Source organism: Capricornis sumatraensis, chromosome 8, assembly GCF_032405125.1.
Source record: "Capricornis sumatraensis isolate serow.1 chromosome 8, serow.2, whole genome shotgun sequence".
Taxonomy (NCBI): Eukaryota; Metazoa; Chordata; class Mammalia; order Artiodactyla; family Bovidae; genus Capricornis; species Capricornis sumatraensis.
Genome location: NC_091076.1, coordinates 39,961,441 through 39,986,625, shown reverse-complemented (window position 1 = coordinate 39,986,625; position 25,185 = coordinate 39,961,441).

Sequence of the window (25,185 nt, the reverse complement as noted above, 5' to 3'; positions counted from 1 at the left end):
TTTGTACACTATAACTGTACTGAATTGTTTATTACTTTTAAAAATTTTGGTGCAGTTTTTAGTTTTTAAAAAATTTTATTGAAATATAGTTGATTTACAAGTGTTAGTTTCAAGTATAAAGTGATTCAGTTATATCTGAAGTGAAGTGAATTCAAAATCACTCAGTCGTGTCGGACTCTTTGCAACCCCATGACTGTACAGTCCATGGAATTCTCCAGGCCAGAATATTGGAGTGGGTAGCCTTTCCCTTCTCCAGGGGATCTTCTGAACCCAGGGACCAAACCCAGGTCTCCCACGTTGCAGGTGGATTCTTTACCAGCTAGAATACTGGAGTGGGTAGCCTATCCCTTCTCCAGCAGATCTTCCTGATCCAGGAATCCAACTGGGGTCTCCTGCATTGCAGGCGGGTTCTTTACCAACTGAGCTATCAGGGATATATCTATCTATATGTATATACATATTCTATTTTTACATTCTCTCCCATTGTGCTTATCCAGGCTTCCCTGATAGGGCTGGTAAAGAATCCACCCACAATGCAGCTGACACCAGTTTGATTCCTGGGTTGGGAAGATCCCCTGGAGAAGGGAATGGCAACCCACTCCAGTATTCTTGCCTGGAGAATCTGCATGGACACATCTATCTATCTATACATACATAGGCTTTTTTACATTATCTTCTATTATAGGTTTTAAAAGATATTGAGTATAGCTCAATAACATTTTGTATATACTTAAAAATACATTTTTAAAATTATATATGTGCGTACTTTAATCCCAAACTCTTGATTTGTCGTTCTTTTTCCCTCTTCTTCGGTAACAATAAATTTGTTTTCTATTCTGTGAGTCAATTTTTTTTGTAAATAAGTCCATTTGTATTCCTTTCTTTTTCAGATTCCACATTTAAGCAATACCATATGATATTTGTCTTTCTCTGGGTTACTTCACTTAGTGTGATAAGCTTTAGGTTCATACACGTCCCTGCAAATGCCATTATTTCATTCTTTTTTGGCTGAATAATTTTCCACTGTACATGTATACCACATCTTCTTGATCCGTCCATCTGTTGATGGATATTTAGACTGCTTCCACGTCTTGACTATTGTAAATAGTGCTTCTATGAACATTGGGAGTGCATGCATCTTTTCAGATTATGTTTTTCTCTGGATATATGCCAAGGAGTGGTTTTATAGGATTGTATGGCAACTCTATTTTTATTTTTTTAAGGAATTTCCATACTATTCTCCATAGTGGCTGCATTAGTTTATATTAACAGCAACGAGGTAGTAGGGTCCCCTTTTCTTTACCTCCTTTCCAGCATTTATTATTTGTAGACTAATGGTAGCCATTCTGGCTGAGGTGAGATGATGCCTCACTGTAGTTCTGGTTTGCCTTTCTCTGACCATTAGCAATGCTGAGCGTAGTTTCATGTGTCTGTCAGCCACCTCTATGTCTTCTTTGGAGGAGTATCTTTTTAGATCACCTGCCCATTTTTTTGTGTGTTTATTTTTTTAATTGAGCTGCATGAACTGTTTGTATATCTTGGAGATTAATTGCTTGTCAGTTTCATTGTCTGCAAATATTTTCTTGTATTCTGTATGCTGTCTTTTTGTTTTGTTTGTGATTTTGTTTGCTGTGCAAAATCTTTTCAGTTTAAATAGAGTTTAGTATGTTATTCAACAAGGAGGTCACTGATAGAGTAGTTTCAATAAAGTAGTTGGTGTTGAAGTTTTGGAAAAATAGTATGTTTACAATATATGCTTTAGGCTAATAAAATCTTGCACTTCATTGAAAAATGCTGATGGAAGGTATTATTAGAGTGAGAGTTAAATATGTAACAGAGAAAGCCTAATCACTATAAACGTTTCCTGAGAAGCTGGAGATGGATGAGATCCATAGACAGTGTGCCATGGTTGATCTCTAATATTTAAGTGCATATGCTTACATATAATGTACACAGATATTGCTATGTGTACACGTTTATGGTGGGAAATTGAGAAAGTTTCAGTTTGATGGCTCCTGTTTCCTCTGTGAAATAGAAAGTGAGGAATCAGTTTGTTTGCTGAGTGAGAGGAGAGGTGGAGAGAAGAGCATCAAATGTTGAGACTATCACTACAGAGAATGGGAGGATGACTAACAAGAGAGAGGAAGTGAGACTGCCTAGAGTTCCTCCAGGGTGCAAGGAAAAGTTTACTCCTCTAAGGAAAGTGCTTTCTGACCAACCCCACTCCGCATGGTGGTCACTGTTTTCAATTCATAGCTCTTAAACTACAGAGGCAGCCTTGATTGCATCATGCCAACTGACTTGTCGCATATTGGATGAGTCTCCGGCTCTTTCTTACATGCATGTCTAATCTCTGCAACAGAAGAGGGCAACTCAAGGGCACAAAACATGGCTCCTCGATACCTAATAGAATACTGTGCCTGTAAAGGATTATTAGAGAAGGCAATGGCACCCCACTCCAGTACTCTTTCCTGGAAAATCCCATTGATCGAGGAGCCTGGTATGCTGCAGTCCATGGGGTTGCTAAGAGTCAGGCATGACTGAGCGACTTCACTTTCATTTTTCACTTTCATGCATTGAAGAAGGAAATGGCAACCCACTCCAGTATTCCTGCCTGGAGAATCCCAGGAACGGCGGAGCCTGGTGGGCTGCCGTCTATGGGGTCGCACAGAGTCAGACGTGACTGAAGTGACTTAGTAGCAGCAGCAGAGCTTATAAATCTAAAGGGGATTATTAAGCATGTGTCAAATATGGATAGTCTATACTGTGACCTCAGAGCAAAGACATGAGTCCTTGTTTTATGTATGGTTTTATGTAATAAAATACAGAGATGGTCATCCCCACCTTTTTCAATGAAAACATGAGTTCTCTTTATCCTTGAAGACTTGGTCTACGAGTTGTCACTTTGAAGCTTCTCCCAACCTTCAAGTACTGTCGTTGATTCCCACCAAAGTTATTATAGCATTTTTCACACTGAAGAACATTTCAATGTTCATATGATTCTCTTCCCCATTGGTCTGATTACTTGTACAAAGTATCTGAATCTTACTTTGCTTTCATTTCCCAAGACTTGCCTAGGGTCTAGTGTATACAAGATGCTCATTAGAAGTTCTTGAAATGGAAATGCATGGAATTCAAAAGAGGAACACAACAGAAATCAATACTGATTCTTGTGATTAACTTCAATTCCAGGAAGACCTGCTTCTCTCTCAATTCTCTCTCTTACCATTTACCAAGTTGCTTAAACCAGGAGCTGAGAATTTCCTCTAATTCTTCCTTTTTTCTCACCTTCCCCATTCAATCCATCATCGGTCTAGTCAAATCTACCTCCAAAATATTTCTAGAATTCAGTTCTTCAACTTTGCTGAAACCATCAGTGTCTAAGTCACCATAATCTTACTTGAACTACAAAAATTTAATTTGATCTTTCATTTTCCTCTGCTCCTCCCCCAACCAGCTAATATTCACACATCAGCTGAAATACTATGAAAAAATGCAGATTTGACTAGAATGATGATGGACTGAATGGGGAAGGTGAGAAAAAAGGAAGAATTAGAGGAAATTCTCAGCTCCTGGTTTAAGCAACTTGGTAAATGGTAAGAGAGAGAATTGAGAGAGAAACAGGTCTTCCTGGAATTGAAGTTAATCACGAGAATCAATATTGATTATCTCAGCTCCCCTTCCATACTCAGAACCTTCTGATGGCTTTCCACTGCACTAATGATGTATTTCAAGCTCCTTAATGCAGTGTCGAGTCCTTGCAGAGTGTTGCTTTTACCTGTCTCCAGTTCACGGTAGGACAGTCTTTCCCTCACTTACTGCCTCTAGCTACAATGATTCATTTTTTATTTTTAAGAAGGCTCCAATGGCTTCCTGCCTAAGAAACTTGGTCATCACTGTTTTGTGTACCCAGTGCTTTCTTTTACACTTATCGACTAGCTCCTCTTGGTCTTTACGTTTCAACTTAACGTTATTTTTTCAGAGATGTCTTCTCCTTCCATGGATTTCTCCTGGGGAATTTCTCTCTCTCCCTACTGCTATTTACTTACTGTTTTTCTTCATAAACCCTTATCACAATTTCTGTATTATTTGCTTCATTATATTATAAATTGTAAGCTGTATAACAGACAGGAATTTGTCTGTTCTATTTACTGTAGTATATCTGTGGCATAGAGTTCATTATATATTTGTTTGAGGAATGACTGCCTGGATGTATCTAATGAGTTTGTAAGAATGAATGAATGAATGTGTAAATGAATAAAGTAGGCAGAATAAGATAGTTTGACCTCACAGGGTTATTGAAGGGATAACATATGTTAGAAATGAACACAAAGACGTTTGGAGAGCAAATTATTTGTTATTATTAAGTATTTACATGTTAAATTGGGCAAATCCTGGATGGCTTCATTGCTTCATATTTTAGTTTGTTTTTGTGCTGTGAATAAAGATTTAGAGCATTTTTCAGTATAGATTTTCTTGTCACTCTTGCTCAGAAGCAGGCTCTTGATATGCCATAGTTAATTAACTGAAACAAATTTCTTAATAAAAGTCAAACCTTATGAACTTTGGATGATTTGTGTATTTGTGTGTGTGCACATGTAATGCATACTATTAATGCTAAGATGTGTGCATCTTACAGAGAGGTGTGATGTGCCTTTTCTTTTTGAGTGTGGAATGCATGTGTGGAGTGCTACTTTAGCTTAATTGAATTGTTTATCTTTAGACAGCGAGATCGTAAGAGCTACTATGTCTTCATGACAAGTAATATCTGGTATTACTGTTTCTCTTGGTTTTTCTTTCCTCACTCAATTGTTCTTTTCTTTTTTGTGGTCTAGATTTGCTTTTGCTTTGAAATTTCATATCAAAGGCCACCTAATGTAATATTTTTATTGAAAAGCTAATAATTTTCTCATTCTTCTTGGCTATAGTTTCTCACCCTGTGTTCTGTAAACTATTGATTCTTGAGAATAGCTTACATGACCAATACAATTTTATGCATGGTATAAGAAGTGGAGGAAAATCCTAACAAAAGTAGTAAGTGACTTCATCTCCATTATGCTAAAAACAGGCTCACATTTATTATAATTGATGAATTCCAGAATCTTGGTTCTGCTGATTTACACTGTAGCCTGAATTAGACCTCAACTATGAGGAGAATGTCAGAATTATGGAAATCCAGGCAGTTAGATGTAACATACTTTGATGAATTAAAAGCACATAGCTGACAAAGGTATTCTTTTCTGTTGTCCCAAAGGCACAAGAATTTTTGACAAAGGCATTATGAAATAGAAAATACTCATGATTTGTTGTAATTATTGTTTTTCTTCTCTGCAGCCCAATCATACAAAATTCACAATAACGCCCATGAGACTTTTCACTCATCCAGTAGACATATATGAATTACGTGTTATAACAAAGGACTTTTTAAGGAAGGTAGAGTAGTAAAGTGTTTTAAGAGCACTGACTTTGGCGTTGTAGTTCAGATTCCTCTTAGCTGTGACCTTGAGCCTGTTCAGTTCAGTTCAGTCGCTCAGTCATGTCCGACTCTTTGTGACCCCATGAACTGCAGCATCCCGGGCCTCCCCGTCCATCACCAACTCCTAGATTTTACCCAAACTCATGTGCATTGAGTCAGTGATGTCATCTAACCATCTCATCCTCTGTTGTCTGCTTTTCCTCCTGCCTTCAATCTTTTCCAGGTTCAGGGTCTTCTCAAATAAGTCAGCTCTACGCATCAGGTGGCCAAAATATTGGAGTTTCAGCTTCAACATCAGTCCTTCCAATGAACACCCAGGACTGATCTCCTTTAGGATGGACTGGTTGGATCTCCTTACAGTCCAAGGGACTCTCAAGAGTCTTCTCCAACACCACAGTTCAAAAGCATCAATTCTTCTGTTCTCAACTTTCCTTATAGTCCAACTCTCACATCCATACATGACTATTGGAAAAACCATTGCCTTGACTAGATGGACCTTTGTTGACAAAGTAATGTCTCTGCTTTTTAATATGCTATCTAGGTTGGTCATATTCCAAGGAGTAAGCATCTTTTAATTTCATGACTGCAGTCAACATCTGCAGTGATTTTGGAGCCCCCCCCCCCCCCAAAATAAAGTCTGACACTGTTTCCACTGTTTCCCCATCTATTTGCCATGAAGTGATGGGACCAGATGCCATGATCTTCGTTTTCTGAATGTTGAGTTTTAAGCCAACTTTTTCACTCTCCTCTTTCACTTTCATCAAGAGGCTTTTTAGTTCTTCACTTTCTGCCATAAGGGTGGTGTCATCTGCATATCTGAGATTATTAATATTTCTCCTGGCAATCTTGATTCCAGCTTGTGCTTCATCCAGCCCAGCGTTTTTCATGATGTACTCTGCTGCTGCTGCTAAGTCGCTTCAGTCGTGTCCGACTCTGTGTGACCCCATAGACGGCAGCCCACCAGGCTCCCCATCCCTGGGATTCTCCAGGCAAGAATACTGGAGTGGGTTGCCAGTTTCTTCTCCAACACATGAAAGTGAAGTCATTCAGTGGTGTCCGACTCTTAGCGCCCCATGGACTGAAGCCTACCAGGCTCCTACGTCCATGGGATTTTCCAGGCAAAAGTACTGGAGTGGGTTGCCATCTACTAGCATGTGAGATGTGTGCAATTGTGTGGTGGTTTGAGCATTCTTTGGCATTGCCTTTCTTTGGGATTGAAATGAAAACTGACCTTTTCCAGTCCTGTGGCCACTGCTGAGTTTTCCAAATTTGCTGCCGTATTGAATGCAGCACTTTCACAGCATCATCTTTTAGGATTTGAAATAGCTCAACTGGAGTTCCATCACCTCCACTAGCTTTGTTCGTAGTAATGCTTCTTGAGGCCTACTTTACTTCACATTAAAGGATGTCTGGCTCTAGGTGAGTGATCACACAATTTTGATTATCTGAGTCATGAATATCTTTTTCAAATAGTTCTTCTGTGTATTCCTGCCACCTCTTCTTAATATCTTCTGCTTCTTTTACGTCCATACCATTTCTGTCCTTTATTGAGCCCATCTTTGAATGAAATGTTCCCTTGGTATCTCTAATTTTCTTGAAGAGATCTCTAGTCTTTCCCGTTCTATTATTTTTTTCTATTTCTTTGCACTGATCCTGTCCTTGCTATTCTTTGGAACTCTGCTTTCAAATGGGTATATCTTTCCTTTTCTCCTTTGCTTTTTGCTTTTCTTCTTTTCATGTCTATTTGTAAGGCCTCCTCAGACAGCATTTTGAACTTTTGCATTTCTTTTTGTTGGAGATAGTCTTGATTCCTGTCTCCTGTCACAAACCTCTGTCCATAGTTCATCAGGCACTCTGTCTCTCAGATCTAGTCCCTTAAATCTATTTCTCACTTCCACTGTATAGTCATAGGGATTTGATTTAGATCATACCTGAAAGGTCTACTAGTTTTCTCCACTTTCTTCAATTTCAGTCTGAATTTGGCAATAAGGAGTTCATGATATGAGCCACAATCAGGTCCCAGTCTTGTTTTTGCTGACTGTATAGAGCTTCTGCATCTTTAACTGCAAAGAATATAATCAGTCTGATTTTGGTGTCGTCCATCTGATAATATCCATGTGTAGAGTCTTCTCTTGAACTTGTAGTTAATCTTTTATGTAATTTTATTAATTCACCTATGTGATAAGTTTTATGAAAGAGTTAAAAAGATGGAAAGAAAATATTTTCTTCACATTGATGCAATTAAATTACATTACATAAAACTCTTAACATAGATCCTGGCATGAATAAATACTTGATAAACAAGAATCACTCTTAGTCTAGTTCATTTGCTTATTCCTATTTTTTAAATAAATATGGTTATTTTAGGAAAGGTAACATTTCATGGTAAGATCATAATTATAAAATTTAAATTAAATAATTTTGATGTAGATATATCATGAGAAACGCTGTGCTGGAGGAAGCACAAGCTGGAATCAAGATTGCCAGGAGAAATATCAGTAACCTCAGATATGCAGATGACACCACCCTTATGGCAGAAAGTGAAGAGGAACTAAAAAGCCTCTTGGTGAAAGTGAAACAGGAGAGTGAAAAAGTTGGCTTAAAGCTCAACATTCATCAAACGAAGATCATGGCATCTGGTCCTATCACTTCATGGGAAATAGATGGGGAAATAGTGGAAACAGTGAAAGACTTTATTTTTGGGGGGCTCCAAAATCACTGCAGATGGTGACTGCAGCCATAAAATTAAAAGATGCTTGCTCCTTGGAAGGAAAGTTATGACCAACCTAGATAGCATATTGAAAAGCAGAGACATTACTTTGCCAACAAAGGTCCATCTAGTCAAGGCTATGGTTTTTCCAGTGGTCATGTATGGATTTGAGCTGGACTGTGAAGAAAGCTGAGAGCCAAAGAGTTGATGCTTTTGAACTGTGGTGTTGGAGAAGACTCTTGAGAGTCCCTTGGACTGCAAAGAGATCCAACCAGCCCATTCTAAAGGAGATCAGTCCTGGGTGTTCTTTGGAAGGAATGATGCTAAAGCTGAAACTCCAGTACTTTGGCCACCTCATGTGAAGAGTTGATTCTTTGGAAAAGACTCTGATGCTCGGAGGGATAGCGAGCAGGAGGAGAAGGGGACGACAGAGGATGAGATGGGTGGATGGCATCACTGACTCGATGAACGTGAGTCTGAGTGAACTCCGGGAGATGGTGATGGACAGGGAGGCCTGGCGTGCTGCGATTCATGGGGTTGCAAAGAGTCGGACACGACTGAGTGACTGAACTGAACTGATGAAAGCATAGTTTTTTACTTTGCTTGGGAGTGGGGATGGGGAAGGGTGTAAGATCCTTCTTTGTTATTGTTCAGTTGCTAATTTGTGTCTTAACATGTAATAATTCAGCAAACTACATACAAGCACTCTCTTAGATATCTACCATATTAGAAATTTGTGATCTAATTGAGAGGGCAAAACATAAAAATACAAAGAGAAAAAGAAAATCATAGTCAGGAAATATTAAGTTACAATAGAAAAATATGGACAGTTTTTCTGCAGATATTCAGAGAAGGAAAGAACACTTTCTCAGTATCATCAAATGCCCTTGAGATAGGATCTAGGAGTTTCTATATTCCTAAGACTAATTTTAGAAATGCATAACTAAAAAGACTTGTATGGAATGATGGACTGCTTTCGTGAGTTAGGATGACACTACGAATTGATGGCAGTCCAGGCAAGGTACAGTATAGCTCCAGAGCAAGGATGCTAAATGCTACTGTGCATTTCTTAGCTGCAGTGGACAGTGTTGTCATCCTGTTCCCTTTCTACTTTAGTCCCTAAAAAATTATCTGGGAGTAAAATTGTAGAAAAGTAACCAATAGAATTAAGTCGAAAGTTTCTTGGCAGGTAGATATCCAAAGTCTGAATGGTAGGAATCACCGTGCCTTCATGCTCCAGACTGAACTAGCAATTTACATAGAACACATTATTTTAGTAGCTCTGAGGATATTTGCAGAGCTTTGAGGGGCTCATTTGGTTATTCAAGAGCATATCATTTTTGTCAATTCACGTTCTTTCTAAACAAAACATCCTTGCTCAGATATTATTGAGTACACATATGTGTGAAACAGGCTTCCCATGTGCCACTAGTGTTAAAGAACCTGCCTGGCAGTGCAGGAGACCTGGGTTTGATAATTAGGTTGGGGAGCTCTCTTGGAGAAGGAAATAGCAACCCACTCCAGTATTCTTGCCTGGAGAATTCCATGGACAGAGGACCCTGGTGGGCTACAGTCCACTGGATTGCAAAGAGTAAGACACGACTGAGTGACTAACACTCACTTTTTTTCACATGCTAAGTATTGGTCTCTAGAAGCATCATGGTGAGCCAGTCCTTACAGTTAAGGAGCTGACATTTTTCCCATCAGAGGCAGAGTGGTAGGTTATGTCTGTCTATTGTCGAAGGGTAGTGGATAAAGACATGGACTTGCCCTGCCAAGAGAGGCATCCATATAGCTGTCCTCCAGTTGTATCGCTTAGATTTAGTTCATAAATTTCTCATCTGCTCAAACCATGATGACTGATTCCACTTTTTATTCATACTGTTTATATCGAGGGATCTCTGAAGGTCACCCTTAATTCTACTATATATTCCTAGTCCATTCAGTCTCGACTCTATGGTATTTCACTTCACTTTCCTCAGAACTCCATTCTCACTCTCAACCAAAATTCTTGCTTTCTATTTCACTGAGAAAGTGGACACAACCAGAAACATTCACAAAGTTCCATTCCCAAACTCTCTAACCTGCTTTCATCTGTACCCACATATTTTAACTTCACTTTTAGGGCCCTACTTGAGGCCACCTCCTACCCCTTGTTGCTAGATCTCATCTCATCTCCTCTTTCCTTTCTGAAGACAGTTTCTCTGAAAATTCTCTACTCTTTATCTCTCATACATCAGTATTTTCTGTCTATGGATGTCCTTTAGATACTTGCTATAATATCTTTCATTTTAAGAAATCACTTTATCTTGCATGCCCTCCCCCCTGCTGCCCCGCTTCTCTGCTTTATTTTGTAGCAAAATCCTCAAGAAGTATCCATGCTTCTGTTCTACATCTTTCATCTCGTCTTCCCGTTCTTACTTGAACTGACTCAGTTGAGGTTTCTGTTTCTGATATGTTGCTGCATCACTTTTGACAGGGTCACCAAGGGTTTCCATGATGACAAATCCAGTGTATGAGTTCTCAGTTCTTAACTTATTCGCATTCAGTATCCTTCCTTGAAAGACTTTCTTCATTTTGCTTTGAGGCATTTCTGTCTCTCCTGGTTCTATTCCTACCCAAGTAGCTACTGTAGCTCTGTCTCTTTCAGTGGTTCTGCCTCATCTCCTTACTTCTACATTTCAGAACACTCCAAGGCTCAATTCTAAGACCTCTTCTTTTCTTTATGTAAGCTCATTCCCTAGATGTTTCACCTAGTCCCTTTGCTTTAAATTCTGTTTATAAACTGATAAGGCCCAGATTTATGTTTTCAGTTTAGACTGCTAACTTGTTCTCCAGATTTATCTATTCATAAGCCTACTAAATATCTTCTCTTGACTCTCTAATGGTCATTTCAAACTTGTCCAAAACTCAGTTAGTGTATTTTCTACTGTATTCATTTCTCTCACAGTCTTTCAAATATTAGTAAATGGTAACCTTTCTTTCTACTTGCTTAGGCCAAAAATACTGAAGTCACCCTTGCCCTCTCTCTTTTTCTCACCCTGTATGTCAGCAAACCCTGGTGGCTTTACCTTAGAAATGTCTCTAGAATTGGAACATTTCTTATCACCTATACTTCTTTCACATTGGTCCAAGCCATCTTTTTCTGGATTACTGTAGTAGCATTCTAACTTAAAAAAAAAGTACTTTTTTTTTTTTTTTCTCATCTCCAACAATCTGTACTCCTGCAAAAAATGAAAGTCTGATTATGGCACTCCTCTGTAAATCCTCTCCTGGACTCCAGTCTCACTGGAAGCCAAAGCTGAGGTCTTTCTAGTCATTTAAATAGCCCAGCACACACCCCTTCTTCATCTACTATTTTCCCTTTTCCTTCACTCCACTGCAACCACTGTCCTTCTAGAATATTCTAGGCATGCTGCTGCTGCTGCTGCTAAGTCGCTTTAGTTGTGTCCAACTCCATGCGACCCCATAGACGGCAACCCACCAGGCTCCGCCATCCCTGGGATTCTCCAGGCAAGAACAATGGACTGGGTTGCCATTTCTTTCTCCAGTCCATGAAAGTGAAAAGTGAAGTCGCTCAGGCATGTTCGACTCTTCACAACCCCATGGATTGCAGCCTACCAGGCTCCTCCGTCCACGGGATTTTCCAGGCAAGAGTACTGGAGTGGGTTGCCATTGCCTTCTCCATTCTAGGCATGATGCACCCCTAAAGCTTTTTCCTCTGCCTGGAATGTTCTTCCTCTAGATATCCACATGGCACATTCTCTGGCTTCCTTCTGATCAGATCAAATTACATGCATGGTATTAGAGAGGACTTCCTGAGTGACCCTGTGTAATACTCCTTCACACATAAACAGACACATGCTCCTTGTCATTTTTAGCTTGGTTTATTTTTTATTCATAGCATTTATCACTACCATCATCTTATATATTTGTTTAACCACTTTTCACAATAGAGTACTATACTCTGTATAGTACTGTAGGGCAGTGATTTGATTCACCATTTCATATAGTTTTTTTTTTAATATAAATTAATTTTTTTTTAATTGGAGATTAATTACTTTACAATATTGTATTGGTTTTGCCATACATCATCATGAATCTGCCACAGGTATACACGTGTTCCCCATCCTGAACCCCACCCCCTCCCTCCCCGTACCATCCCTTTGGGTTGTCTCAGTGCACCAGCCCCAACATCCAGTATCATGCATCGAACCTGGACTGGTGATTCATTTCATACATGATATTATACATGTTTCAGTGCCATTCTCCCAAATCATCCCACCCTCTCCCACTTCCACAGAGTCCAAAAGACTGTTCTATACATCTGTGTCTCATTTGCTGTCTCACATACAGGGTTATCATTACCATCTTTCTAAATTCCATATATATGCATTAATATACTGTATTGGTGTTTTTCTTTCTGGCTTACTTCACTCTGTATAATAGGTTCCAATTTCATCCATCTCATTAGAACCCTGGGCATGAAATAGTACCTGACTCATACCAAGTGTTCAATAGATTTTTTAAATGAATAACTTTCTAAAATGAAGGTAGTAATATCTGCATCAACACTGGAGTGATGATAAAATAATATACTGAATATTGTTGTTCAGCTGCCCAGTCATTTCTGACTCTTTGCAACCTCCTGGACGATAGCCTGCCCAGCTCCTCTGTCCATGGGATTTTCCAGGCAAGAATACTGCAATGGTTGCCATTTTCTTCTCCAGGGGATCTTCCCATCCCAGGGATCAAACCTGTGTCTCCTGCATTGGCAGGCAGATTCCTTACCATTGCACCACCAGGGAGGCCATATAATGTATATTAACCCACTTAAAAAAAACTGCAGGCCCACAGTGTGTTGGCTTTTATTGCTTCTTAGATCCTGCAAGATTGTGGAATGCTGCTAAATAATGATCATAGATGGTCCAACCTTGCCTTGGGGAAATCAGAGATGGCATGTCTCAGTCATACAAAATGGAGAATATCCCTCTAAATAGAAACAGAAATTGCAAGCCAAGAATTGGTCTACATATGTAAGGCAGGGGAAAAAGAAATGTTAGATTTTCTTTTTTTTTTTTAACATATTCCCCACACAGAGATAAAATTAGTGTCAGCCTTGAACTTGAAAGATGGTATTATATGTGCAGTAGCACATTTTTCATTTTTGTGTATAATTTTTGACAATTATGATGTTAAATGTATTTTTAACCTATAGATTTGCATTAATATTGAATAAGGCTTTAACTTTTTATTCAGTGGCATTTAAATTTTGTACTTTTAATTTTGGAGCTGATTTCCTTTAAATTCCTCCAGAGAAGTTAGAAGGGAAAAAAATTTAGGAAATAGGCATTTGAAAATTTTATTGTCCAATGGCTCCAGCAATATAGGCTTTTAAAGCAATTTCCTGGTCCACATTTGTTCCTAGCACTCCTTTTATTTCCTATGAGGGGCTCCTGAAAAGATATATGTCCCAGATGAAACTTTAACCTCCTATGAGAAGTCTTCCCTGTTGCTTTTCTCCATAGGTAGAAATGGGAGCTCTTTTCTCTCAGACTCTAACCCTAAACGACAACACTTTCTCATACTATCATTATGGTGATCATCCTATTGATTATGTTTTTGTAAAGATAAAGTTTCTTGGCTATGTTGATATATATCAACAGACTGAGTTGTTGAATCTTTGTCGAGCGTTGTCCTGGGACTGTGGGTCTCAGTACCTTTGTCCCTTCACTAGACTGTGAGTTCTTTGAAGTTCAGTGACAGAAGCTCTTATCTTTCTATGCCTGATGATTGTTGTTTAGTTGCTAAGTCGTGTCTGAGTCTTTTGTGACCCCGTGGACTGTAGCCCGCCAGGTTCCTCTCTGTAAGAAAATTTCTAAGCAAGAGTACTGGAGTGGGTTGCCATTTCCTTCTTCAGGGGATCTTCCTGGCCCAGGGATCAAACCCCTGTCTCCTGCATTGGCAGGTGGATTCTTTACCCCTGAGCCACCAGGGAAGGAAGCCCCATGCCTGGTAATTAGCACAAGCCTAAATAAATATATGCAGAATGATGGACAGGTCTCCTGGTTAGAGCAGGAGTCCCTGAGGACAGAATCATCAGTGTGTCTCTAGTGCTTAAAGTAGTGCCTGGCAGATAATGAAAGCTCAGCGATGTTGTGTGGAAGGTAAACAGTGGGCAGTAAAGAGCCATCATCCATTCTGGTTTCTCAAACAAGCCAACAGTAAAGAAAGAAACCGAGCAGAGAATCTATAAGGCCTCTTGGCTCAAATTAAACTTTTATCAGTACTTCTCTGGAGACTCTTTTTTTGTGTGTTTTCATATGTAGGTAACTAGCAGAAAAATGCTCTAGATTGAGCAGCTGAGTAAACCAGGTTATGACTAGTTGCCCAGCAGATGCTGAGCTTCACTGAGGAGGGGCCACATTTACGGGCTGATGCTTTATGTCAGTTCACTTGCTCACCTTGATTACATGTCCATGACACATGAAATTACTCTTGAAATTTGAGACAGGTTTGGTGCCTGAAGGATTTGTCAAAACATTTCAGGGATGTCACCTCCCGGTGGGTGTAGAAAGTTTGGAAAGTTAATTGGCTATTTCCTGACTGAAGCCTGAAAGTTGAAATCAGGAAGTGCTTCCCAGTGTGTACCCATTTTCAGATATTATTAATTCTTAATTAAGCTGTTTTGATTTCATATGGTACATTTAATCAACAGTTTCCTGACTAGCCCATCCAGACAAACCCATGTTGTCTCTTAGCATAGTGAAGAAAAATACTCTGATTCCAGCATATTTTGATTGGAATCCATAAATCTTTGTAAAACTGCCAAGATCTTTGAGATTCTAGATACACCTTACTCATTTGTGTAACTCAGCTATACCATACTTTCTAGTAACATGGAAAATAGTCATTAACTACTTTGATGAAATAGTGACCAAGAGGCCAAATGTATGAATGAAAATATTCATTTACGTGAAGATGAGATTACCAGAGGGAGGGATATTTTTAGTGAAATTACTAAGTAAAATGGCAAAGGGGTGTGAGTGTTCTGCTATCCTCTTTGGTGCAATTTTTAGTTCATAAACTAACACATGAAAACATCTGCCTTGTAATAATTAATGGGCTACAGTCAAGGCCCTCTTGACTAGAATGCCTAATTAGTTTTATTCCCAGAGATATCATTATTACCAGTTTGGTAGGTATTCCTCTATACCTTGGTTTTTGCAAATTAACATATATAGTCATCCCTTGGTGTCTCTGACAGATTGATTACATGCCCTGTGGCAGATAACAAAATCAGCAGTAGTCAATCCCATAGTCAGCCCTCTGTATTAGCCATTTTGCATCTGGGATCTCAACCAAACACAGATCACGTAGTACTGTATTTAGTATTGAAAAATATCCATGTGCAAGTGGACTCACACAGTTTGAACTCACCCTGTTCAAGGGTCAGCTGTTTGTATGCATGTGTGTATGGATATGCATGTGTGTATGGATATATGTGTATGTGTGTGTGTGTGTGTATCACCTTATAGAATATATTGTGAAGTTGTATGTATGTGTGCATGTTTAACTTGTTTAAATAAGATATTACATTATTATGTTTTTTTAATTGCTTTTCTCACTCAATAGTATGTTTAAGATCTTTCCATGTGGGCATAGTTGGATTTACTACATTATTTTTGACTACATACACACTATTCTAAGTAGTATAGCCCTAACACACTTTACCTGTTTCCTACTGAAAGCAATTCAGATCGCTCTCAAGTTTTCAAAGGTTTAAGGAATGATGCAGTGAACATCCTTAGACATGCATACCTATGTATGTGGTTTTCTCCTTTTAGAACTAGAACTAGAATTGTTAGATCCCTTAGTGTGCATATTTAAAGTTTTAAGAGCTACTACCAAATTTATTATCCAAAATGGAGAATACCAATGAACATTCCCACTAACAGTGTGAACAGTATGTATGTACTTCCTCATACCCTTGCTGCTGCTGCTGCTAAGTTGCTTCAGTCATGTCCAACTCTATGCGATCCCAGAGACGGCAGCCCACAAGGCTCCGCTGTCCCTGGGATTCTCCATGGCAACCCACTACCATTTCCTTCTCCAATGCATGAAAGTGAAAAGTGAAAGTGAAGTTGCTCAGTCATGTCTGACTGTTTGCGACCCCATGGACTGCAACCTACCAGGCTCCTCTGTCCATGGGATTTTCCAGGTAAGAGTACTGGAGTGGGGTGCCATCGCCTTCTCCTCCTCATACTCTTACCACTGTTTTATTTTATAAAAGTTTTTGATTTTTGCAAATTTTACTAGGTGAAATCACATCCCAAAAGAGTTTTAATTCACTTATTTTGGCATACTCCTCTTGTAAGATCGAACATCCTCAGGTGTTTATTTCCTAGTTCTATTTTCTCTTCCATGTGTATTCTGCTTCCCTTTCTAGTTCTAACTTAATAAACAGTGGAAAGGAGCACATGGCAACCTCAGTTTAGGCTCAATTAGGTTTAATCCAACCTCAGTCCTCAGTCCTTAATCTAAGCTTCTTCCATGGAGCATTTCCCTCTTGGTTTATTTGTTCATTTATTCCTTCATTTATTAGCCAAATTCATATTGAACACATACTGTGTGCCAAGCGTATACTGAGTCTGGGGTAATAGTAGGAAACAGTCATAGAGTCTCCACTCACAAAGCTTACACTGAGCAGGAAGCATCAGCTAGCGGCTCAGACTCCTTTTCACATTCCTGACAGTATTTCTCACAGTAACGTTGCTAACTTTTACAAAGCTATTGATGTTTTACTCATTTTTTTTTTCTCCAAAAGAAGATACAGTATTTTTCTACCAGTAACATAAATACCCGTCTTATGTTTGTGGTTTAAGGTTGTTCAGATATATGTATCGAGGAATGAATCTTTTGCTGGAAGTCATGTTTATCGCTATTATGAATTTACAAAATATTGAGTTGGCCAAAAAAGTTCATTTGGTTAGTGAGTACGTTGTTCAAGACAGTTCTTTGTAAAAATGAAAAATGTGTCTTTTATTTTTGCTTAAAATCAAAACAAACTTTTTGCCCAAACCAATAAAAAGAAGCATAGTTAAGTTATCTCATGATTCCAGCCTATATCCTTAAGGATACAATTTTGTCCCAGTTAATCATGTATAAGGCAAGTCATCACTTTCTGATTGTAAGCACTTGCTGATTCACTAGCAGAGTGGTTGAAATGGTAACCCAAAGATCCTTTGTCGTAAAACTTCAGAGGGAATGTTCTGTGCCAGAAAGACTTGGTCAAGCACTTAGTTTAGTGCTGCTGGTGTTCATTGCCTTGTTGTGTATCAGAACATGATATGTTCAAGAAAACACAACTCAAACCATATTTACAAGTGATGCTAATGAGATGCCTACAGGAAACAGAGCCACATGGATGTGAAGACAAGAAGAAAATATCCACTACCCATTTATTACCAGGAACTCTGGGAAGAGTTTTCTAGGCTCCAGTATCACTGCAGATGGTGACTGCAGCCATGAAATTAAAAGACGCTTACTCCTTGGAAGGAAAGTTATGACCAACCTAGACAGCATATTAAAAAGCAGAGACATTACTTTGCCAACAAAGATCAGTCTAGTCAAGGCTATGGTTTTTCCAGTGGTCATGTATGGGTGTGAGAGTTGGACTGTAAATAAAGCTGAGAGGAGCAAAATTGATGCTTTTGAGCTGTGGTGTTGGAGAAGACTCTTGAGAGTCCTTGGACTGCATGAAGATCCAACCAGTCCATCCTAAAGGAGATCAGTCATGGGTGTTCATCGGAAGGACTGATGTTGAAGCTGAAACTCCAGTACTTTGGCCACCTGATGCGAAGAGATTATTCATTGGAAAAGACCCTGAAGTTGAGAAAGATTGAGGGCTGGAGGAGAAGGGGACGACAAAGGATGAGATGGTTGGATGGCATCACCACTTCAATGGACATGGGTTTGGGTGGACTCCAGGAGTTGGTGATGGACAGGGAGGCCTGGCGTGCTGCGGTTCATGGGGTCACAAAGAGTTGGACATGACAGAGCAACTGAACTGACCTGGAAAGAGTTTTGTCTGCATTTGCCTCTGTCATCCTCATGGTGCCCTTGTAAGGTAGATATTGATATTCCAGTTTTACAGAGAAAAATGAACTTGAGATAGGTTAAGAACTTGCTAAAGGATATATAGCTACTCAGTGGCTAAGATGGGCTTTTAACACAGGTCTGTCTGGTTCTGTTGTCTGGTTTCTTCCTCTGTGCTATTGCTGGGAAAGCTGAAAATCCACTATTAATGCCACCATCAGAGAGGAGACTGAGGGCTCCTGGACTGACCTGCAGAGAAGTCACCCTGTTTCATATGCTGGGTTTTCCTAAGACTCTAACGCCACACAGAATGTGGGAAAAGTAAACTAGGGGCCCATAGTCTTCATGAATATATGTTTTTATCTCTCCTTGGTTAATGTTGCAAAGGAAAAAATATCTTTTTTTTTTTTTACATTTAGAAACAAATATATTTACTTAATACATCTATGATCAGTTTTGTTCTTTTGGTTACCTTCTCTCATGTTTTAGTAAGAAGAATACACATTAGTATCTAAAAATAGTTCTGTTGTTATTTCAAAAGAAAAAAAAAAGCTCTCATTTTGACACTAACATGAAATGAATGTTCTCATTTTGAATGTGCTAGGCTGTTGATTGTTCTGTGCCCTGTCGAAATATGAAACCTTTGTGACCCATTACCCAGAATATTTGAAGATGATATTCAAATGATGAAATGTCATAGATATGAATGACTGATTAATTTTCTTAGCCACATTTGTGCATGGCATTTGCTGATATGTTGCTAAGAAAAAACTAACAGCATGTAGACTTTGATTTTTGCAACAGGGTGTGTTTGTTAGAAGCATGGGCTTTGGAATCATACAGACTTGGATTTGTATCCTGTCTCTTCTGTGAGCCTTGTAACCTCCTACAAATTACTTGACTTCTCTATGGCTTAATTTCCTCATTGGAAAAGATGATGAGAGCAAAGTCTATTCTGTAGAATATTTTGAGGATTGCATGAGGGAATGCCTGTAGAGCCCTTGGCAAGAAGAATGTGCTCAGTATATCTCAGCTATTATTATTATTATTAGTTTAAAAATTACCTGAAGGATAGTGTCCTTACACTGTAGTCACTGGAATACCTGCATGAGGATTAACTAGATTCTTTGCTGAGACAATCAAATTTCTGGGTGCCAGTCAGAACTCTCAATTCAGAATCTCTGTGGGGAGGGTGAACATAGGATTTGCACAGTAGCACTCACCCACAGAGCTCATGAACACCAAAGTTTGAGGAGGACAGCCCTGGGAAGACTGGGAGAAGTAGTGCCTTACGCTGTGGTTCCGCTGTGTTGATAAGGGACTGCCATATGCCACGACCTGCCTTAGGGATAATGGCCATGAACAGGATCTCCACTTCTCAAAATCAGAATGAAAGAGAAAAAATAGCTTTTGCTTCTATACCAGGTACAACTGTTGCTCTGAGGAGAGTGAGCTGCAGATCATTTTCTATTCATATTTTATTGGAAATCACCAATGTTCATAAATCCTCCTTTGAGTGACGTAGAGATGCTAAGGTTAAATATCTTCCCATTCCATTTTTGTTCTGGTGTGGACTGAACTATGTGTAGAGAAAATTTTCATCTGTGTGGTGGATCATATAAAAACAGGGTTGAATGTCTTGCTTCTTTTTAGAAATACGTTTTTAGAGAAATCATTTCCATTTCTGTGTGAAGGAGAGAGATTGTAAGGGTAGTTAATGCAACTGTTTAGCTTCAAGGCTTAGTCCAGTCTGTTCTAAACATAGGAATCTCCAAAATTTAAATTGCTTTTGAAATTGGACTTTAAGGCATGTTCCTTCCCTAGAGTGCTTGTTTTTTTTTTTTTTTTTTAAGTTACAGAGATCATTTTATGGTTGGATTGCTTCCGTTTAGTAGAGACACAGAAAATTTTTTTGCAGCTGACTTTCACATAATTTATAGGAATGATTTGGCATGCCCATGAACGTCATCAGTGAAGCAACTGCACATTTTCAGTGAAGGTAACATTTAAGAATTAGATGCAGTTATATAAATAAAGTACATCCAGTTCTTGAGATGTCTATCAGCTTGTCACTTTCAAATAATAGTTGCCATTTATTTACCATGTTACTATCTATAGGGTGGTTTTTCACACGTTGCATTTGATCGAAACAATAGTTCATTTAACTGATCCACAGTCAAGTTTGCTTTACCCTTGAGACATTTTGCCTGGCCTGGCTTGGAGTCAACGTATGAAACGAGAGTAATCCCTATCTTAGCGCCTGTGTCATTCTAATGATCACTTCTATTTTTATACACATACCCTAGGCTGCCACGGAATGATAAAGTCTAGTTTCCAAGTTTTGAAAATAGTATTAGAAGAGATGAAGGTAAGCATAGATTAGTGTTCCGAGAACTTAATAAACTTGTTTAATCCTTGCAACAACTTTGTACATTAGGCAGCATTATGGCCACTTTACAAATGAGAAAAGAGAGTTGCAGAGAGATCAGGAAATTCTCTCAAGATCACGCAGCTGAAAAACAGTAGCGCTAGGATTAGATTTTAGGAAGCTGGCTCCAGGGTCCATGCTCTTCATTGCTATTTGTGGGCCTCACCAACCTAGTTCTGAAAGGAAGAAGGTTCCACAGGAACTTAAATACCAACATGAAAGTTAAAAATTGATGACACAATTAGAAACTTCACAAAGCAAAAGTTATAAATTTTATAAAGATTTAGAGCAAGGAGAGTAACCTGAGGATAGACCAGATAGAAGATTTGCTCCCTGGAGGGTGACTAGTAACTGACTCTACGTAGCACAGTGTAGTGAAGAAGCAAAGTCTTTGGAGTAAAACAGACCTGGGTTCAATTTCCAGTCCCTACCCATAGCTAGGGGACCTTTTGCAAATAGCATCAGTTTTCTCAACTATAAAATATTAATAATAGTACCTATCTCACAAGATTTATTTTTAGTTGGAAGGATTGAGGATGGAAAGATGGGTAGGATCCTGGAAATCAGCCGGCAGAAAAATCGGGAAGGCAGAAATGCTTTCAGAATCATGTGAGAGGCTAGGTCATCTGATGTAACGGAAGAGCTAGGATCTGTATGGGTATAAAGGAGAGATGTAAAAACATGGTTTGGGATCAGAGAGTAGTAGAAGTCTACTGATGCTTAAGATTTTGGGGCTTGGCAGATATATTTGGTTCAACCCGTTACTCCCTAGATAACTTGAGTGTGGGCATGTGGTGTAAACTCTGTCTCAGTGTTCTCATCCATAAAATTAGGAGTGAGTAAAATGAAATATGTAAAAATTTAAGCCTAGTTTGTGACACATACTTAATGGTCAGTTAACATTATGCATTAATATTACTATAAGTGGTTATAGTATTCATCAGGATATATATATATATATATATAGATAGATAGATAGATATTTCTCTGTGTGTGTGTGTGTGTGTGTGTGTGTGTGTGTGTAGGGGGATTTCCCTGCTGGCTCAGTGGTAGAGAATCTGCCTGACAATGCAAGAGATACAGGTTCGATCCCTGGGTCATGAAGATCTCCTGGAGAAGGAAATGATAACCCACTCCAGTATTCTTGCCTGAGAAATCCCATGGACAGAGGAGCCTGGCTGGCTACAGTCCATGGGGTTACAAAATAGGCAGACATGACCTAGCGACTAAACAACAACGTGTGAAAGTTATGTTTCTGAATAAAGTGCTGTCAGTCTACAGGATAAATTGGAGAGGACTCAAGGGAGAGGGTAGGGCCAGGATATTTGTTAGATAGGGTGGGCAGCGAAAGCTGAACGTAGTTGAAAAGAAGGAAATCTGGTGAGATGCCTTTAGAATCCTGACAGCTGGATGGGAAAATTTATGACCATCTAGGTGAAAATAAACTTCCCAGGTGGCGCAGTGGTAAAAAATCTGTCTGCCAAGCAGGAGATGCGAGTTCATTTCCTGGATTGAGAGGATCCCTTGGAGGAGGAAATGGCAACCCACTCCAGTGTTCTTACCTGGGAAATCACATGGACAGAGGGGCCTGGCAGGCTACAGTCCACCGAATAACAAAGAATCAGACACAACTCAGCAACTAAACAACAGCGGCAACAAGGATGTGATTTACTGCTGGGCCAACAGAAATAGAGAACTCAGGAAGAAGATCTGACCTTTAGGGGGACAATGAGTTTTATGTGAGAGGTGTTCAATTTGAGTCCACAAAATAATCAAGCAAATAAAAAAATACTGAATTGGAGTTTTAAAATATATGGTTGGAGCTCCAGAGACAAACCGTGGCTGAAGATAAATATTTAAAGGCAAATATTAGAAGTGATAATTTCAGCTATAATTGTGAAAAAATTCTTACTAATTATTCAAAATATTTATCTATCTTTTTTCCAGTGTTTAAAAAAATGATGGTTACATTTTAAGATCAATGTTACCAGTGTGTTGCTATTTAGCTACCATATTTTCATGTGGTGCTAGTGGTAAAGAACCCGCCTGCCAATGCAGGAGATATAAGAGACGAGGTTTGATCCCTGAGTCAGGAAGATCCTCTGGAGGAGGAAATGGCAACCCACTCCAGTATTCTTACCTGGAGAATCCCATGGACAGAGGAGCCTGGCAGACTACAGTCCATAGCATCACAAAGAGCTGGACACAACTGATGTGACTTAGTATGCATGCATGCATGCATTAACAAATGACAAACTGGGGTATATCCTGAAAACTGACAACAGGATATGTGAATTGGATCCCATGAGGCAAGAAGAGTCATAGAAAGAACGTGGTTTTTATTCTAGAGAAGATGTAAATGTGTGTTTAGGGGTGTTATGTGGAAGAGGAGAAGGATTTATTCTGCATGATCTAGGGAACAAAAGGATGAAAAATCCTGTGTTTTAAGTATGAATAATAATTTCTCTAATGAATGGTGAACTTCTCTTAACTGGTCACATTCTAGAAGGGCTGAGATGAACACTTCTCAAAATACTGGAGAGAGGAGACTTAATTTGTGGATTGGAGAACTGAAGATTTATAGGATCCCAGTAAACTCTACAGTGTGATTAGACTGGCTTTTGGGCTGATTGCCTGGAACGAAGTGGTGTATAGTCCTAAAATAACTAAACAAGTATTTGAAAAAGATAAGAGAAGGATAATGGGAAAGGGTATTCATTTTCAGTTGAAACAGAATGGCTGGAGTGGTTTCATTGAACCAAGATGGGGAATGTGGTGAGTGTGGAGAGTCAGTCTTGTTCATGAGCAAATTCAGAGAGGAAAAAAAGGAGGCGAATGGGAAGAGGCATCCCTAATAAGCTTGACTTGGTGTTGACTTTAGTCCAGGTTAATTGTTGTCCGGTGACAGGTTAAATGGGAGTGAGGGTAAGGCTATTCTTTTTTTGGCATGAAGCTAGGAAAAAGGAAAAAAATCCAGCTGAACTTCATGATAGCTTACCTCTGTTCTTAATCTTAACCTGTGATAGAGGTAGCATAACAGGGTAAAGAACTCCCCACCCAACTGTTTATTCAGTAACTTCCAGAATGCCAGATAGTATATTCTAGATGTGTTCTCTCTCTACATGTGTGTGTGTGTGTGTGTGTGTGTGTGTGTGTGTGTGTGTATGGTGGTGGTGTTTAGTCACTAAATCTTGTCTGACTTTTTTGCGACCCTGTGGATTGTAGCCCACCAGGCTCCTCTGTCCATGGGATTTCCCTGGCAAGAATACTGGAGTGGATTGCCATTTCCTCCTCCAGGGATCTTCCCAACCCAGAGATCGATCAAACATGCACTTTCTGCTTGGCAGGTGGATTCTTTGCCACTGAGCCACCTGGGACGGTATTTATGTGTACCCATATACATATGTATGCCCATATATATTTCTTTGTGTGTGTATGTGTGGGTATATCTGTTAGCCTATTTAATCCCAGTATCAATTTCTAGAGGAGGAGATCACCTGTATTTTACCGATTAGGAGCTAAAACTCTCTTACATAGTAATTTGCTCAGAGTCTCATAAACTAGTTAGCAGATAGAGAGTATCCAGATGTTGATGAACCTGGCAATAAAACAGCATGTTCCTTGAAGAAAATTGGATAGCTGGATTGCAGTATCTGGTTTAACAACCTGAATTTGCCTCCGCATCTTGTGCAACCTTGGGCAAGTCATTTAGCTAACTGGATCTCATGTTCTCCTCTGTGATGAGAGGGCACTTGCCCTGCCTGTGGGTTTCTATGGAAGCAGAGATGAGAAGTTCCAAACCTGGAGCCAGCAAGGAGTTTTAAACAAGGGAGAGATATGATCAAATTTACAGTTTACAAAAATCTGCTAGATGGTGTGGAAGATATAGTTGAGGGGGCAAATATATTCCCAGAGAGCCTATGAGAAGCAATGCTCTTGATAATGAATGGTTTACTCCCCTACGTGGTGGCATAAAAGATATAGAATAGAGGACATGCTTAAAAATATTTAGTAGAGTGTTTCTCGCTATTTTTTCACTATCACTGCCCACCATAGGAGACTAGGAGACCTTTTAGACATTTTATCCTAACTGACTCCCTGCTCAGTGAAATGTTAATACTACAGGTATACCGCACTAGCTGTTTATGTACAACATGCATATTGTGTTTTATATAGGGAATACTTTTTATCCTTTTTATTAGGAAGATACAGAGAGAGAGATCTATTTATTTAAAGAAATTGGCTTACAAGGTTGTGGGGGTTGGCAAGTCTGGAATTTGTAGGGCAGGTCGGCATGTGTGTGTTGCAATTTTGAGGTAGAATTTCTTCTTCAATCTTTGCTCTTAAAGCCTTCACCTGATTAGATGAGGCCACACATTATAAAGGTAAACTGTTCACTTAAAGTCTACTGATTATAAATGTTCAGTTCAGTTCAGTCGCTCAGTCATGACCGACTCTTTGCAACCCCATGAA